Genomic DNA, 19938 nt, shown 5'->3' with positions numbered 1-19938 from the left:
TAAAACCTTTAATTTGACATCACTGAAAAGTCCACATATATATTATATATTCAAGTTCAGGTTTATTTTATTTTATTTTTAATTTATATATATTTAAATATATATAAAATACATATATATATATATATATATATATATATATATATATATATATATATATATATATATATATATATATATATATATATATAGATATATTTATATTTTATTGCATTTATTTATTTAGAATATGTACTTTGAAATACATTGTAAGTGCACACTGCATATTAAGCACTTTTTCCCACAAGGTTTGTTCTGGAGAAAAATCACTTCACTGCTGTCTAGGAAAAACAACTGAGATAATTAAGGTTACTAAATAAAACAAAACAAAACAAAAAAGATCTGTATACATGTAGTCTGTGAATAAGGCATGTGAACTTGACAGAAATGTAGAATAGTAGTTTTTTTATGGCCCACTGGCTGTAATATGGACCACAGACGCCAACATCAGACTGTTTGTACGCGAGGGTATCATTATTAGTCTGATGTTACTCTTCCTGCTGCTTTGTTGTCTGTTTTAATGGAATAGTGTCGCCCAAAAGAGGTCTTATATGCAGACTCACTTCATTCTCCTGAATACACAGCCTCATGCAAACCACGATAATAAAAATAGGGTGAATTCTTCTCAAAAACTTTCCTGATCTCCCTGAAGTAACCTTACATTCCAGAGTCTTTTTGTCTGAGCCAGCTGTTTTCTCTCAGACTAATTGTCTCTCTTCTTCTTGCTCTCTGTTTACAAAATGTTCATCATATTGGTTTCCCAGTTGAGCATCTCTTTTCAAACAGCACCTGTAAAAAATAAGTGGATTGCTGAGTGGTGGTTCTTAAACGCATTGCTGAGTATCTGTGCATGCATGAGTGTGGAAAGGGTCTCATAAAAACAGTCCACTTTCAGATTTCTTCTTTGACATTCAACTGCATGGATCCAAAGACTATGTTTGAACTGGAATAATAGCTTACTGCATCTGGATATCAGGCTTTTTTGTTTATCCCTGAATTTGCATAGTCTGAATAGTTGGCAAGAGCGTGATTAGAAGCTGTCAATGTGGACTAGTCAGTAGATGAGTTTACCTGTTCATTGTAATGACATTTAATGTCCCTGACAACTTCTGTAGTCCCATTTAGCTACTTGTTAGCAGCCATCTTTTTTCAAGAAAAGTAAAAGCTTTAAAAATCACAAGGGGGTGTATTGATGTATTTGATATTGAGGAATAAAATATGAAAATGTCTTGAGCTTGTGTTAATCACAGACCTTATTTGAGGTGTTTTACCAAAAACACTTTACAATGGGGAAAACATCTGGGAAAAATCAATACAGAAAATTCTGTCATAATGAACACAGTACATTGGAGCCTATTTTTGCAGTCTTTTTTTTTTTAGAGTGTACTATTATGTAAAAATACATGAGACAGTAGGCAATTGCTATGATTCCATAAAACATTTCAAATAATGTTTTGGAAATTAAAACAGTTTTATTTTATTTTATTTTATTTTATTTTATTTTATTTTATTTTATTTTATTTTATTTTATTTTTTATTTTATCACAACAAATTTCATTTTATCCAAATTTTATTTAATTTATAAACTTTAAGTATTTTATTTAATTTTAAATTATTTTATTATATTATATTATATTATTTTATTTTATTTTATTTTATTTTATTATTTTATTTTATTTTATTTTATTATTTTATTTTATTTTATTTTATTTTATTTTATTTTATTTTATTTTATTTTATTTTATTTTATTTTATTTTATTTTATTTTATTTTATTTTATTTTATTTTATTATTTTATTTTATTCCATGGCCCGGTTTCACAAATGGGGCTTAGCTTAAACCAGGACTAAGCCTTAGTTAAATTAAGATTTTTACACTTTTACAAAAGTGCCTGAGAAGAAAACATCACAGGTGTGCATCTTGACACAGAACACAGACACTGACATATTTTAAGATATGTCAGAGCAAGATATTTTCAGTCGAGACATCTGAAACACGCATTTTAATCTGGGACTAGCTTAAACGTTGTCTGTGAAACAGGGGGCATGTCTTGCAGCTATTCTGTATAAAAATGCAGCTATTGTTACTTATTACTGTAGTTATTTTAATATTGGGAATGGAAGCTCAAACTGAGCATTACTTTGCGGGATAAAATGCCCAGTGCATTGTGGGAAATAAAAGGTCTTCCAGGTATTTTATACAGAAAATGTGCATACTGTGTGTAATACACATACTGTACCATATGCTAAAAATTGAATAAGAGAGGTATGGTAGTATGCTATTCTGTACATAGCCAAACTCACAACTCACACCTGCTGACAACAATATAGAGTTCAGAATGAATTCATCTAATTTAGAAATTTCTTTTGGCAGGCAGCAAACTGTAGCATGCTGTCACTCTGCCACATGGCGATAAATCGCCGCCCTTGCCACCCGTCCCTTCCACCCCTTCAGTGATTTTCTTCATCTCCTCTATATGTCCCTATTTATGAGGCCTTGTCTTTTCTCGCCCGTAGCGGAGTGACCCTCCCCATCTGCTTTCGCAAATGAAATAAGGACTCTAATGTGATTGAGTGAGCTGCTCTCTCTCTCTATCTTTCTCACTATCTCTCTCTCATCATGTTCTGGTGGAAGAGGAGGCATCCATAGAATGCCTTAGCTAATTTAATAAAAACCCCATCAGGCTAATGGAGCCATGTGGTCTAAGCACCTTCCCCTCCCCCTTCTCTCCGCCTCACTCTACTAGCTCCAGTGCATTGTGGGAATCCATTCACATTTATCAGTCGTTACTCCCTGCTAACTTATCAAACATGCCAGAACAGAGAGGACAAAGAGAGTAAGCTGAGAAAATGCACACAGAATGGCAGTGCATAGTGCCATACTACTCTGTTTACTTTTTCTGCAGTACTGTAGGCCTATATACTGTGCATTGCATTTAATTTTTTTTAGTATGTACTATATATGCTGCCATCACTTCAGAATGATCATAGTTAGGAGATGAGCATACACGAATGCCTGTACAATATCATAATTACAATACCTGGAGAAAGCTGTCAGTTAGCATTCCCATTCATATCAATGGCAGTTGCTAGGCTGGTGCATGCAACTCTGGAATTACACATAGGCCTATTGGAATCGCTGCCCTATTTTAAGGGTGCATATTACTATAAGATACTAAGTATAAGTATAAGTATAAGTATATACTACGCAGTATGCAGTATTCAAAAACAAAATAATATAAGGGAAAAACTGTGTAACATGAACTTCAATTTAACCAACAAAATAAATAAATAAATAAATAAATAAATAATAACAATACAGCTATTTTGAATTGGTGGTGAATTTGTATGAATTGCTTCATACACAAATCACAAATCTTCTATATTTATGTATTTTTGCACAGTAAAAAGATGTGCTGAAATTTGAGCCGCTGCCAAGATGTGAATTAAGGACATATCCTTGAACAGCTTTATGCTGTTGTTTCAGGTTTCAGTTTGCCTCTGTAACATCAGAGTCTCTCAACTTACAAGAACGTTTCTCTTATTTTGCTTTTATTTCTTGGCCTACCCTTTATACCTAACAGTTTCTGCAGTTCTTGAATAACATTTTTCTATCTTTACTGTATCTAGGCTATTATGACAAGTATGTTTGGTAAATGATCCTACATTCTCAAAAATAAAGGTGTTTCACAATGCCACAGAAGAACCTTTTTGTCAAAATGGTTCCATAAAGAACCTTTAACATCTGAAGAATCTTTGTTTCACAAAAGGGTCTTTGTGGCAAAAGAAGGTTCTTGAGAGTATAAAAAGGTAAGAAAGAGATGGTTCCTTAAAGAACCTTTGACTGAATGCTTCTTTGTGGAACCAAAAATGGTTCTTCTAAAGCACCTTTATTTTTAAGAGTGTAATCGATCACTGACTGAACCATTATGAGATAAGAAAATGCAGTGCAGTCAGTGCAAATGTCCTAAATGTTATTGCTGTACCGTTTTTTATGAAGAGCAGGAAGAGGCAGTGAAGTGCTCTGATTTGCTGGCCAGTTTAGCCACTGAGTGGGGTCTCTGTGCTTTTTCCACGTGGATGGAAGGTTAATTCTATCCTTTAAGGAGGTCATGTCCTACATTTTATGCCATTTTATTGTTTCCCTGAAGTTCACTTATAATAAGTCATGGTTTCATGAACAAAGAACAGTCATAAATTAGTTTTATATTACTATCTACCCCCACCTGAACCTTAGATTAAAAGAGCCAGTTCACCCAAAAATGAAAATCCTGTCATCATTTACCCCACCCCCCACCCCACGTTTTTTTTTCCTCCTCCATATTTGGCACAGCGTTACTATCATTAACTAAATCTGAACGTAAAACCATAAAATAATAATAATAATAATAATTATAAGTATAATAATGTATTTCAGTTTTTTTGCCAAGCCAATATTTATATTTTCTGTTTATTTTAAATTAAGTACTAAAATAACTAAAACTAAACAAACTAAACCTAAAACTTAACAAAAGCAAAAACCAAAAATAAAAATCACACAACAAACTTTATCTGAAATTAAAATGAAAACATATAAAATGTATAACATACAAAAATAAAATCTAATTGAAAATATTAACTAAAACGGTATGCTACTGAAATAACACTGCTTCAGAGCATAAATGAAGATAGATTTTATATCCTCACATCATTTTTCTTTTTCTTTTTTTTCAGTGAAAGTCTATGGAACCAAAATGTTCAAGCTCAAAAAACTACATAAAGGCACTGTTAAAGTAATCCATATGTATCTAGTGGTCTAATCAAAGTCTTCTGAAAAGACATGTTCACTTTATATGATAATGAATTAATGACTTTCTATGATGATGATGACTTATTTTAGGCTTTTACTCACTTTATAAACATTGATCAGTGCACACTGAGCTCAACCATACTTGTTTGATACTTGTGAGGAAGAAAAAAATGCTGTTTATGTCCCTATACTGTGAGTGCAGATGAACTATGAATAATACACTCTTATTTTATGATGCTTCATAAAGCTTATATTTCAAAAGGTCATGTTGACAAATAAGTTTATAAGGGCATCTTCAGTGTATTTCAAATAGGTGCCAAAAATACTCTGAGTGCCACTTTTGGGACACAGCACCCAGTTTCATTGAAACCACAATCAAAATGACCTTCCTCTGTCCCTGACATTTTGGAGTGACCAAATCATGCTCAGCTGTTACACACAGCTTGAATTCATTTCTTGTTGGTCTCATGAAATTAAACCCACTGTTTAAGATTATGTGGAAAGAGCTGAGTGAGCAATACTTTACAAGGATCATATGCAGCTGAATGAGGGGAACACAAATCAACATGGAGACAGTGAACGCCGGCCACACAGAGGTGACAGACAGACAGCCTCCCCTGCTGCTGGTTACCAGAGCAACATCCAACTGTATCTCCACCCTGCAGTCCATTTCCATTGCCTTTTTGTGCCTGAGAGCCTTAAGAGCCTCTTCACTGGTCATTATGGCACAGATGTGTTTGTTAGGATGTGAGTGACCCTGGTAACAATCTGTCCTGGTTGCAGCAAACTCGCTGCCAGGATTTGAGCAAACCAAGCAGCCCACAGACGGTTACTTAGCATATCACATGCTATGCCCATGAAATGTCCTAGATTCTATCTAGGACATATCATATCGTTTTATACCCTTGCAACAAAGAAGTACATTTTATCATACCTTTTATCAAACAAAATGTGAACTGTATATGTAATGTTTTCAGATGCATAATTGCATGTTAATTGCAACATGTCTTATGGTTTAAATTATATCAAATTCAATTAGCTGAACTTTTGAGTGCTTTTTGATTTACTTAAGACTTAACAAAGACATCTATATTGTCTTTGAAAGATGGTTAAAGTGTACCACTGAATGTGTTGACAAGCATTTATATAGAACTCAAATAAACTTTAATCATAATATTTAATCTTTTTTTTTCTTAAAAACTTAAAATATAATAGCTTTAAATGTATTATTGAATACACTACATTTAAAATTATAATCAATTACTTTATATGTGCTTTAGTATGTTAGTCAACATCAAAATAAGAGTACTTCTTTAAAGCATTGCATTTAAAAAGTATTTAAAATGTACTTTAAACTTCACTTAAATGGTCTTTTATTTCATAATTTTATTATTATATCTGCACGTACAATGCACGTTCTTCCAAATGAGGAAGTCCCTGTTTCTACGCAAATTATAGACAAATATAGACCTAACACAAAGACACATCCACACCTCCCCATCCTCCCTGACTTATTGTTGTTAATAGAGGTAACTAGTAAACAGACTGAGAGATGCCACAATAGCAACTGTCAGAGCTTCACGTGGATCTCATTTTACAGCAATAAAAATACTCTATTGGAACTCAGAGTGATGGAACATACAGCTTATATCTCCCACACTGCCTGCCTCTTGTGTGCAATGATGAGAGGATGAGAAAGGAAAAGTTAATCTAAAACTTTCCTGAGGTTAGGACATTATCCCAGGACTTTTAGCTCCATGCCCATATGCACACATAAGGGCTTTTTATATTGCACTTAACCCTTAAACATTTCATGCTTGTAATTTAGTGGCGGGGTAACACCACTTTTGGCTGCTTTTAGAAATACTGCCTGTTATATAAACAGTTGTTTCAGCATCTTAAAATATGTCAGATGGTGACAGAAAACACTTGGAGTTAATTGAAGTGAAGAAGAGACTGTTTCTTATTCTTATAGTACTCTGAAAAGGCCATTCAGAAAAACTTGATAGTACAAAATATAAAATATACGTGTAGCCTATAATACAGTGATATGCAATGCTGGAGCCATTATATAAACAGGTTGTGTGCACTCTCAAAAATAAAGGTACAACAGCTGTCACTGGGGCAGTATCTTTTCAAAAGTCACACTTTTGTACCTATTTGGTTCTAATATGTGCCCTTTAAGTACTAATAAGGTACCAAAATGGACTTTGTACAAACATGTATATGCAATTTAGGTACAAACATGTTTGTATTTAAGTACAAACATATGCAACAATGGATCAGAAATTCACTGCACTGATTATGGGATTTCTCACCAAACTTATAATTGTGACCTTTGTGTCCAAAAGTCATTTTTAAGCAAAATATTTAAATTAACTAATTCTGCAAATTTCACATTTCATTATACTTGATTATTACATAATCAGAATCATCACAGTAAATATTTACACTGCTAATATAAAAATTTATTTTTTTTAACCTGTTAGTTTCCATTCTGCACATTCTGACTAAATCTAAGGTTTGGGGTTATTTGTTATCTGTAAAATTATTTTATAATTTGAACTCTAGTAGGTTCTAAGCATTTATTACTGTTGATCCAAACCAGAGTAAGGAGTGAGATCGCTAAGCGAGTCATTTTTGACTGCGTCATGTGATGAAGACCAGTGAACACATCTACAAGTGAGTGTTGAGGGTCCTCAGTTTCTGGTGTCAGTAATTCCATTCATAAATCAGACTCACATCAGTGTTCCACATCACACAAATGCTGAGAGCGTAAGAGGTATTGAGGCGTAGTCTCTGAACCCACATTAATGCTTCCACTTAAAGGAGAACTTATGTAAAGTCTCAGGGGTCCAGCAAAGCGTATATTCTTTATGGAGGCCACACATTTCCTGTGTGTCACTGAGACTCTCATGTGGCACGTGGTTTGAATACTTGTTAATTGCTATGAAGCCATACTCTCCTCCATGATCTTAAAATACTCTCATGAAAAAAGGTCACTATATATCCTGTGTGGGACCCATGAATGACCTGCAATAGTGTTTGAAAACATCGAAATATGACAAAAAATATATACTGTAGCATATGTGTTGGCTTAGCTGGAACCCCATTTTAATGCACCATCAAAACATCTGAATAGTATTAACAGACTGTTCCACTGGCTTTATTAAGTGTTGATTTTTAAAATACATTCCTTGCAAAAAAGAAGTGCAGTTAACTGTATTTAATATGCATGTGTACTTTAATTCAAATCTTAAAGGCAGATTTAAAAAAAAAATGTATAACCTACTTGTAGATAATATATTAAAGAAATAAAAGGACACCTTAAGAGTACAAAACTGTTTCTTAACACACTTAATCCTTTAAAGTGCACTTTGTAATAATGGCAAATTAAAAGTTGTATTTTAAAGCAACACTGTAATTTTTTCTGTGATCAAAATTTGCAAAATGTATATAATGAGCAAGTGCTTCATAAATTCATCTACCAAACCATCTTTTTGTCTTATCCCAAATCATTACACTACATTTAAAATAAGTGTTTATTTTTGGACTATTGTAGCCTGTTCGGGTCGTCACCGCTGCGGAGTAACACATACCTGCGTGAATCGCCATAGACATAAACTTAAAAAGAAGTAGCTCCGGTTAAAATGTTCTTCCCCGGGTGATGCGTGCAGTTCTGTTTATGAACTGCTAGAGCGCCAAAATTTACATAGTGTTGCTTTAAGTACATTTTATATCAATGTTTTATCTTTTTTAGTGCTTAAAAAAATTTTTTTTTTTATTATTTTAGTGTGTTGATTAACATTGTAAAGTACATGCAATGTGCTTGATTACATTTTTTGTAACTGTAGTGTTATTCAATATTACCTTTAAAATTAATACATTTTAAAAGTATTGCAACTTTATCATTACCTATATGTACCTATATGTAAATATTTAAATATATTTCAGTTTGCCATAAATGTTTGTTAGTAGGCTACATTTAGCAGTACGCTTACACTTATTTCAAAGACAATAGAAGTAATTACGAAATTACATACTGTACAGTATAAAGATGTACTCAGGTTCTGCTTAAGTGGGTGTAAAGTTCCGCTAATTTAATTTAATATACATTTAAACTGATACATTTTCATTTAATTTAACTAACTTTTAATTAAGTGCCCAAAAAAGTATGTTCAGTAATTACATGCACATTACACGAACTTCTTTAAAGTATGTTATTTCCGTAATAAGTATGCTAAAGTGTACTTCTTTTTCAAAAGGGATGGTAGGTATAGAACATGCTATGGGACAAGACACAGGAAGTCCTGAAGATCAGTTTTCCTGAAGCCTGGTGAGGTGGAGACCCTGCGAGAGAGAAAGACTGAAGGAAAGGGGCCTTACTTGTGAAAAAATGGGTACCACTCTTACTTAGAGCCGCATTTTAACCATTGTAAACCAGAGTGCAAACCGCATGCAAAACATTTTATGTGGCTTGATTACCGTTTTGCCTGATTCTTCACTTTAGCAACATAGACCAAAATAAGTACATTTCACAAAATGAAGACTCCATATCAGTAGCCTAAAGTAAAAAATGTTGTTGTATTGTACATCTGAGTGGTCCCTCCCATGGTGGATGCCATATTGAGATCACATGACCAACTGAATACATTCATTTTAGCCAGTGTTGCTGAACAGTTTCGGATACCAAATAAATTATTTATGTCAGTGGATGGCAATTGTATTTATGCCATGGCATCCTGCAACGAAAAGTTTTGCTTTGCATCCACACATGTAGGTAGCCAATCAGTATAAACACCAGGACCACTGTTGCTTTATTTAGCAAAAATTACTTAGTGCACCTTTAAAGTGGTGTCACGTAATACAGAGAGAGAGAGAGAGAGAAAAAAAAACATTTCATTTTTAGCCATTATTAGATAAAGTCTTTGGGTTGTGCTGGCTTGTTCTGGCTTGTGCGCTTCATTCAAAGATGCAGCTGGCACTTGGCAGGCATCTCAAAGCCGCTGGCATTCAGAGCGTCCAGAAACAGCAGCATTATAAAGAGCATGAGCGGAGTCAAGTCTGACTGATTATGTATTAGAACAGGCTCACTGTTGCCAACCCCCTCCCCCGTCCTCATCCTGCACCAATCACAGCCTGACTTCTGACTGATTGATGGTGTGATGCGTCATCAGCTGGAGGATGTTATATTTCTGCCTGACACCGAATAAATCTTCAGTACATCCCTTCTCTGGCTGTCCTTCAAAAGACCTTTAAAGACAGAGCTGGTCTGGAGTCCTTACAAAGCCAGGCTCTGTGTTGTGGATGGGATTTCCCTTTAATGATGTTATGAGGGTCTCTCTCAGTAATATATGGTTTTACTGCTGATCTACAGCAATATGAAGACAGACTGCAGCATATCAAAACATTTTACATGCTGTTTACTCATAAGATAATCATGTGCAAAAGATTTACTAGATAATATATAAAGATAAAAATCCTTTGACTGCATCCCAAGTTGTCCCATACAGTACGCTAAAATTATGTAAACTGTATACATGTATGTATGTTGGTAATGGGAAAGAATGTAGTTTGTTGTATTCAGTAAAAAAGTATGCCAGGACATCTTATCAGGTCATAAAGTTACAACTTGATACCACAGAGCATCCTTGTTGCATAGTGTTTGTACTATAAGTGTTAGCATCTAGATACATTCATTACCTTAAAATTAATTATTGATGAACTTCCATATTTTATTACTGTTTTGGCAGCTTCAGCCTTGCATTCCTTGCTATTTTTTTCTAAAGAAAACTTGAAAGTGAATTGCTACAAACTCTGCGCTTAATTGTATTGAATTGCCGTTGTATTCCAACTTTAAAAGTATATATATATATATATATATATATATATATATATATATATATATATATATATATATATATATATATATATATATATATATAACACACACAAAACTAACATACTTTACAGTATTTCATATTAATTAAATACTGTAAAAGTCCACTTAAGTACTTTAAGAGGACACACTTTCATAACTATGTTTCTTAACATACTGAAGTACATTAAAAAAAAAAATTGCACTTTGTTATAATTTCAAATTAAAACATTTTAATAATCTGTGTCATACTTTAAAGTATAGGCTACTTATTTTGAAGTGTGGGCTAACAAAATACATGTAAAATACTTGACTATAATTGTAACTGTACAGTGGTGTGTTATTCAGTTACAGTTAAATGTGATATAATTTAAATGTACTAAATTGCAACTTTATTGTGACAAATATGTGATTACAAATATATTTAAATACATGACATACAAGTTTCAACAGAAATTACATTAAAAATTTTTTTGTTGTTTTGTTTACCTTGGGCAATATATATATATATATATATATATATATATATATATATATATATATATATATATCTATATATATATATATAATGTATTTATTATTTATAGACATTTAATTTATTTATTTATTATATTTATTTTATTTTATTTATTTATTTATTTATTTATTGGTATGTGTGACACTATTATTTAGGGCAGATAGTACACAAAGTGTCTTATCTTTTTAGCAAAAATATCTAAAACAAACTTTTTTATTAAACTTTTTTATTTTTATTTATGTATTATATATATATATATATGTGTGTGTGTGTGTGTGTGTGTGTGTGTTATTGAAGTAGCTGTGTTATGATATATATATATATATATATATATATATATATATATATATATATATATATATATATATATTTTTTTTTTTTTTTTTTTTTTTTTTTTTTTTTTTTTTTTGCAATTACAATATTATGCATTAAATATAAATACATTAATCAAGCTGCAAGTAACTCGCACATATCTTGGTTTGAGGTCAGTTTTATCTTTTTGATGGAAAACAAGTAAAAGATACTGATTTTTTTTTTTTTCAGTTTAGCAGTTAATTCTTATCTTCTCAGTTTATTTATACTGCTCTCTCTGACTCTCCATATATCTTTACTCAAGAGACTGTTTAGATCATCTAACTACTTTCCCTCAATTTATTTTCTTCCACTCACTCACAAATGTAAACCCAGCTCTCCCAGGACGACCTGGCATCTCTCTCTCACTCACTTGCTCACTCACATTTCAGGCCTATAAGAAGTGGGTCAAGTCAGCACTCATGGAGAAAAGTAAGAGCAAAAAAATATTAATTCCTGCAAGAGCGGATACAAAAAAGGCCTCAGAATAGGTACTGAGCTCACACAGTTAAGAATCACCATGGGAACTGAAGAGGAAGCCAGGCCTGTAAAAGCACTGATGACGGCAATGATGACAATGGCGAGGAAGGTTTGTGTGAACGGAGAAGGCTGAGTCAGGAGAATAATTCTGGGATGGGAGGAGGGGTGTAGTCTGGGTTATGGATTTGTAATGGGCCCCTAACATGTGAGTTTTAATGGTTTGGCTGAAGTCAAAAAGCGTTGAGCGAATGGGACTTTACAGCACCAACGTCATTGTTTTAACAGCATTTTCTCTTATAGTACCCTCTGGCTAATGGGCAGACATGATTAGGTTTGCGATTATTGATGCTGATTGTGCAAATCTTTCTGCAGTGCATTTAAGTTTATTTGATTGTTAACTTGGATTCAGTTTGTGTTTTATTCTGGGTGAAACGGAACGTTTCTTTGTAATATTGTGTACATTTGTGATTACATGCACTTTTCTTTTATATTTTTCTTTAATGGCAAAAAAAGAATTGAATGACATTAGGTTTCTATTAATGGTTTTGGCATGTAACTTCTTTAACCAACTTCTTTTGCAGACACAATATCTTATTGCAATACTCTGAACATTGTTATACAGTGGTTAAGGATAGGAGGGAGACAGCTACGGCTGCTGGGCATGCGCACATCAATATAGTACAATTTTTGTCACATTAATTACTGTTTTTGCATTATTGTAATGGGTAGGTTTAGGGTTGAGGTAGGTGTAGACATAAAAAAAAAAAATAAAAAAAAACAATCTTATAGGTAGAAAATTAAATGTATAACTAGTGAACTAGTGAACTGAACCAGTTCATAAATATGAACTGTCTGAAATAACCAGTTTGTGGCTATGGATTACAGGTAATAATGTTATAAATAATGTTCAGTTTCTTGCACTGACTGATTGTTTCACTTCATAAGAACTTAATATATCATCAAGAGCCACGATTATTCATTTTGTGTTCCCTATCAAACAGACAGCCGCTGACTTGCATTTTATGAATCACCAATGACTACAGTTTCAGCTAAACATCTTCTTTACTTTTCTACTGAAGAAAAAAGACATCTACATCTTGGATGGCCTGACGATAAGTAAACTAACAGCAAATTTTAGTTTTTGGGTGAACTATCCCTTTAACAATATTATGGGTTGCTCTGTGTTCCTACGCACACAGTCAGGATCACAGCCAACGTTAGCTATTCTGGGATGTGAGGTGTAAAGACAAGCCCGACTGACCTTTCTGAGTGCTACCTTTGCCAACCTCCACAAGCGGCTGGCCTCAGTCTGAGCTACATTTTCTCTCGCCAGCCTATGTGGACAGCTGACCGTTACACCCACACAGCCTGTCCCAACAGTCCCCTTTCATTCCTGTGCAAATATGTCTATCAGCCACCACCGCAACTGCCAGCCGATGTCCCTCAGGAATCTCTCCACCTGTTCCCATCAGAGAGAGAAAGAGTGATGGAGGGAGGGGAGGGGAGGGATATAGAAGGAGTGATAAAGAGTGTGCGGTATGGAAAAAGACAGCAATACTCAAACTCCCACTGACCGCACCCTGAACGTGACCCTCTGTTTAACACAGCAATTAATGTTGAGAGTCACTCCTCCATATCCAGACATCCCCCATACATATATCCATATGAGAATCAGCTGTGCTTGAAGGTGCCCTTTACAAAGGGTTAGAAAGGGGTCAATATGGAATTTGTGTGGTGTGCATGAAAGTCACTTACAATACCAAATTAGTTTTTGCGGGCATAACAACACGGCAATACCAGTTTAGACATAACCATGATTTTTTTTATATCGGTATTTAATGTTATACTGTTAGTGTTATCTGTATGCACCAAGGGTCTGAGAGTAACACAATTTCAATTCTCTGTATGTATGTACTGTACATGTGGAAGAATTGACAATAAAGCAGACTTGACTTGACATGATGGTAAACTAGATTATTTGTTGAATTACTATAATGCTTGTATTTATTTGGTATTATGGTAGTCATATAGAAGTCAATTTTATAATAGATTACGATATTTGTTATTTTATATTTTTCTCACTGCATGACAGTTTTGGACATTTGCAACACTTTCCTGATCAGATATGTAGTAGTGGGAAATATTCTTTACAATAAAAAAGGATTCAGTTTGAATTTATTTTCATATGCAATTTATTCTTGTGATGAGAAAGCTGAATTTTCAGAAGTCATTACAGTCTTCAAAGTCCCATCATCCTTCTAATATGCTGATTTGGTGCTCTGTTAACATTTCTTATTAAAATCAATATTGAAAACAGTTGTGCTACTTAAAGGAATAGTGTCACAGTTATGTTCTGTTTTGGTTCTGTTTCTGTCTCCACATTTCCCTGAGTTCCCTTGTCTATTAGTTTCCATGGTTTTTGATTAATTAGCTCCACACCTGTTTCAGTTCTCCCTAATTACATTTTCTAGTATTTACTGTAAGCCCTGTGTTTTGCCCTAGCTCCTACAAGATTTCTAAAAATCCTTTCTTTGTATTGGTTTTAAGTAATATTCTAATTTTCTGAGATACTGAATTTGGGATTTCCCTTAGTTGTCAGTTATAATCATCAAAATTAAAAGAAATAAACACTTGAAATATATCAGTCTGTGTGTAATGAATGAATATAATATACAAGTTTCACTTTTTGAATGGAATTAGTGAAATAAATCAACTTTTTGATGATATTCTAATTATATGACCAGCACCTGTACAGTAAAAATCTTTCATAGACATTAGTTTAAACTCAAATATAAACAACATATTATTCATACATTTGACTTCTAGGTTTGTATAATAAGTTGCTCAAGCAAGTGACAACACATTTAAACACAACATTTAGCCTACTTGTTAGGCTATCAGAAACATTTAAAATTAAAACACACCACTGACAGAAACAGTCGACTCTAGTGCCTTTTGCATTTAAATCTTTATTACAAGCAATCCCACGGGTCTTAAAGAACTTTGTTTTTCTGCCTCCATAAAAGTGCATATATTGTGTTGCCTTGTTTATCTAAAAGTGCATTTCCGTGTCAATCCATGTTCATTTTTACCACAAACAATGCGCTGTCACTTTAATTCAGTGCGTGCAGCACAGCAAAAATAGACTTGGTACGTAAACGATCGCTGCACTGCTGCAGACGCACCGCTCCTGGAACGCACTGACGTATGGAAGGGCCGCAACCGTGTGCAGTGTGAAAGCTCTAATCCGTTAACATGGGTGCCTAAAAAAATATGCATCGCATACGCACTGCAGACGGAGTAGCCTATGTGTGAAACAGGCATAAACCTACCCATCGCGTAGCATATGCACGCCAAAGTCCATTTTCGCGTATGAATACCACGGGTTTTCGTTTTTATACGGCGTACTATTTATACGTACTTCCATGAGATCGGGTTAAATACTGCACAGTAAAATACACTATTGTACTGAGAATTTATAAAGTCTAATAGACACAGGTAAAATGGATTTCCAGTGTCATACATATTATAGCCTATATATAAAGTTTATACAAACGTCATTTCCTTCAGTGTGTGCGTGTGTACGCTTTGTGTGACAGGAAATTACAAGCATTTTTTTTAAATATGATGATGTGTTTTATTCCACCATGGTGACAGAAGCTTACAGTCACCTGTTCGCAAAATTCATTTCCACAGATGAGTGATCCACTGTATCCTACAATCCTGGAAGATACAGGCGGCAGAGTCTTGATCCGAGGCCTGCTCAACACATTCCACATTCCTCACAGATACTATCTATTATCGTCTGACATCATCTCTAGGCTACTAGTTTACTGACTTACAAACATTCCATGCTAAATGCCTCCTGCATAAAACACTTGACTAGTCATTTGCTTTCTAGCAGAAGCTTTTACATCCAGAATGGTTTTTGGTGCGTTAATTGTAGGGACAATCTGCCTGGAGCAACCCTGGGGTTAAGAGCCTCGCTCATTACACATAACTGAGGTCTCAGGAACCCTTCTATTCTTTGGAAACACCAGATCAGATGAGCAGTCATATATATATATATATATTGCATAATATAGTGAACTGTAGTCAACTTTGTAAGATGTTTTACCAGATTTTTCCAACGCTATCTCACGACCAATTCGTACGTATTTTACAAGGTGGCTAATTCGTACGAATTTGTACGACCTCACTCGTACGATTTCATACGATTTGCCTAGACCCCAGTGACGGGTAGGTTTAGGGGCGGGGTTTGGTGTAGGTAATTCGTACAAATTCATACGAATGTGCAACTCGTAAAATACGTACGATTTGGCAAAAATCGTATCAATTTGTACGAGTGTGGTCGTACGAATTCGTACGAATTAGCCACCTCGTAAAATATGTAAGAATTGCCGTGAGATCGGGCTGGATTTTTCTTACAAATTCCGGACAAGCAGCGAAAAAAAGAAAAGAAGAAGAAAAAATGGGACAGTTAGTGTCATTCCATGTAGCAGTGCAATAAAAATACCAAATGAATGTGGATTGTACAGTACATTACAGCTCAGATAATCGCAACCCATTGAAAAACATGACTCTATCTACATTTTTACAAAACTCCAAAAACTTACCTATACATGCAGTACAATTCACTGCAGTTTTTCAACTAAAATTACCACCAGATGCAGTAAAATTGCAACAACTTTTTTTTGTTTCCTTATCACACAAATTAACTAATATGATTAAATTAATAAGGAAACATTCCTTGCAAAATACCATGTTATGATCTCAAAATGTTTTACCATAGAGTATGATTTGTAAACTAATAAATTTTGATGTCTGCATCACATAACCAGCTCTATAAACTGTCTTTTCTGACATAATAAACTTGCTTGGTAGCTCGCCTGGTACAGAACAGCACTTGCAGTGGACTGAAAAAAGCGTGTTGTATTTACATGTTTTAATTGTGCATTGTTTATGTATATATATATATATATATATATATATATATATATATATATATATATATATATTTATATATATATGCTGGGAACTATAATTTCAGTTATTAAAATAATAATTTTCAAGTACTTGATTGATTCACATTTGTCCTACATTATTTAATCTAGTAGATTGTACATTTTATTGAATTACATTACTGAAAGCAAGAAATCAAGTTTTGAAGAAAAACACAATTTAGTTTTGTAGATTACAAATAATTAGTTTTTGTAAATTGTTATGCATAATAAATTGACTCTCTTCTTATGAAAATACCAGAGAGGGATTGAATAAAACAGATAAACCATACGTTGTCTTTATGTTTGATCAGTCAATGTGTTTCTGTCTTCTTACTATTCAGCAACATACCTGGATGCCTTTGTAGGGATTTCCTGGAAGGTCATCAGTATATTACTTCAGTGAGGCATATTTGGAACTGCATGAGGGCGCCCTCCACGTAAGTATAAACGAAACAAACATTACATGTGGCTATGGCACTCCATAATGGTTACATTATAAAAAAGGAAAAATAAATCTTTTTAAGTAAACATATGCAAATCCATAATTCACCCCCCCCCCCCCCAAGTGTTTTACCACCTCAAGAAAGTTTTTATTAAATGTAAAAATATACCTCACTCTCATGTTCTATGCTTGTTTATCTATTAATAAACTATAAAAGTTAATTCCCTTTAATGTTGTGCCAGTTTTTTAAGTGATATTGAAAATGGTATCGAATATCTATATTTTTCAAGGTATTGTATTGAAGATAGAAATTCTAGTATCGTGATAACACTATGTTGAAACACGAGTCAGATGAACTGAAACATCTTTCAAAGAACTGAAAGACTTGTAAAAGCAAACTAAAATGGCATGGTTCAGCAAATACGTTTTTATCCCATTGCTTTTGTTAACACTATTGGTTAGGTTTTGTGTAGGTGGTGTGATGTTTTCAGACCTTTTGGCACCACTAACTGTATCCTTCTTTTCTGAGCTACTGTGACAAATAAGTGCAACAATCAGTGTAATAAACCATTGCCAGATTCACGGTCATCTGTTTTGGATGAAACTGAAAATGCTTTTAGTGCCACTCACTGGACATTTCATTTTGAAAATGTCACGAAATGTTCAAAGCAATGTAATATCATTTTGCCGAAACTTTGCCAAAGGGACATATTTCCAATGAGCATTCGTTGGAAAATTTGGTCTTTGATGACAAATCAAACAACTTGATGTGAAATGTCATTGAAGTCTCTGATATACGATGACAGACTTTAAAATTTTTAATCTTGTCTATGAGAAATAATTACACATAGACTGTCCACTGCTGTCCACGAGGCCTGTAGCATCTCATTCTCATGTGTGGTATTGTTTAACAGAGGGTGGAGCTGGAGAGGAGCAGTCTGCTGACCTTTGAGGTCATGGTGTCAGGTTTGTTTAGTCTGCCTTTTACTGATCACTCCTCAAGAGACAGACACAGAGCTCACACCTGACAAAAAGCACATACAGAGAGAGGACAAAGCATGATGGAATTTTATTGATCACTTCTATTTCTCTCTGAAATTAAGCCAAACCACAAGGTTGTGTAAACTCCCACACACCAAAAAAACCCAACCCTAGTTTCTTTCTTTCTTTATTCTCTTTCTAACAGATAACCTTTGCTCAATCCAATTTGTAGGTCAGATAAAAACAAGAAAATGAAGCAGTAAAAAACAACCGAAGCCTTTGAACCTTCTATGATATTGATGCTAACTGCATTCTCATTGGTCAGTCATATATGTATTTATTTATGAACCAAAATAAATGGGCAACAAAATGGGCATTCAAAGGGCAACACTCTTCAAAAAGCTGCATGGTTTGAAGTATCGTTAATAGCAAAATGATGCAAGAGTTACATTCTAAAGTAATACTTTAGGTCAGTAGTTGTTCAAATTGACATTCAGTGTACTGTATGTGCTCAGTTAAGTATGTTTTTATCCATGTACTGTACACTAATGTCCTCTGCTCATCTAAGACATTCTGCAATCGCCACAAGCAATACAAATGAAGATCTACTTAACTGAATGGTTTTGGTCTTCCCTTCGCTCTGACTCCCATTCATCAAACTCTGAACAGCCACTTTGCATATTGTGATGGCTTCTTTATCGTTCTGCATTAGCTTTGTAGGACAAAAAGTGGGAAATCAATGCAAATTTGATTTGCATAACTTGCTTATGTCCATTATAGTCAGTGTGAAGAATCTCATCATGTGGTTTACCCATTTTATATTCCACAAAGGAACATTAAAACACTGAATTTATGACATGTGCCACAGCTCAGTATTTTGATATGTCCAGCCTATGGGATTTCTTGTCGCATATACATGCAGTTCAATGTTTAGTACTGCTCACACTGTTCTAGAGAGAGCTTAAGACTCATGATCCAAATAATCAAGTATAGTAGTAAAAATGTGGTTTATACTGTATGCATCTTGCTCTGGGTTTTATTCATGTAAGTGCAGGTGAGATGTTGTTTTGGGGAAATTAGCCATCTATCAAGGGATTATCAAGTTCATCATGGTTCAGCAAACAAAGTCAATCATGTTTCACAAAAGAATTCAGTGGTATTAATGTGTATCTGTTTCAAGTGTATTTAGATAAGAAAAATATGCAAGATCAACTACTGTAAATGCTCTTGTGTCATTGCATGTTTTTGTCAGGCTTGTTGAAAAACTCTGACTCCACCTGCTGGAGTCATTATCCTTAAACTTAAACTGAGGATGTGTACTTTAAATTTTTTAAATTTTTTTATTTGTACATTTCTTTAATGTAAATTATTTAGTTAATTCATTAAATTGTATTAAAAGTAATTTAATTTACATGAAATTAATGTCCAGATTAGCTTTTTTATTTTTTTTAAACTGCTT

Source organism: Cyprinus carpio, chromosome B7, assembly GCF_018340385.1.
Source record: "Cyprinus carpio isolate SPL01 chromosome B7, ASM1834038v1, whole genome shotgun sequence".
NCBI lineage: Eukaryota > Metazoa > Chordata > Actinopteri > Cypriniformes > Cyprinidae > Cyprinus > Cyprinus carpio.
The sequence above is the reverse complement of the archived record's forward strand: the minus strand, read 5'-3'. Positions refer to the sequence as shown.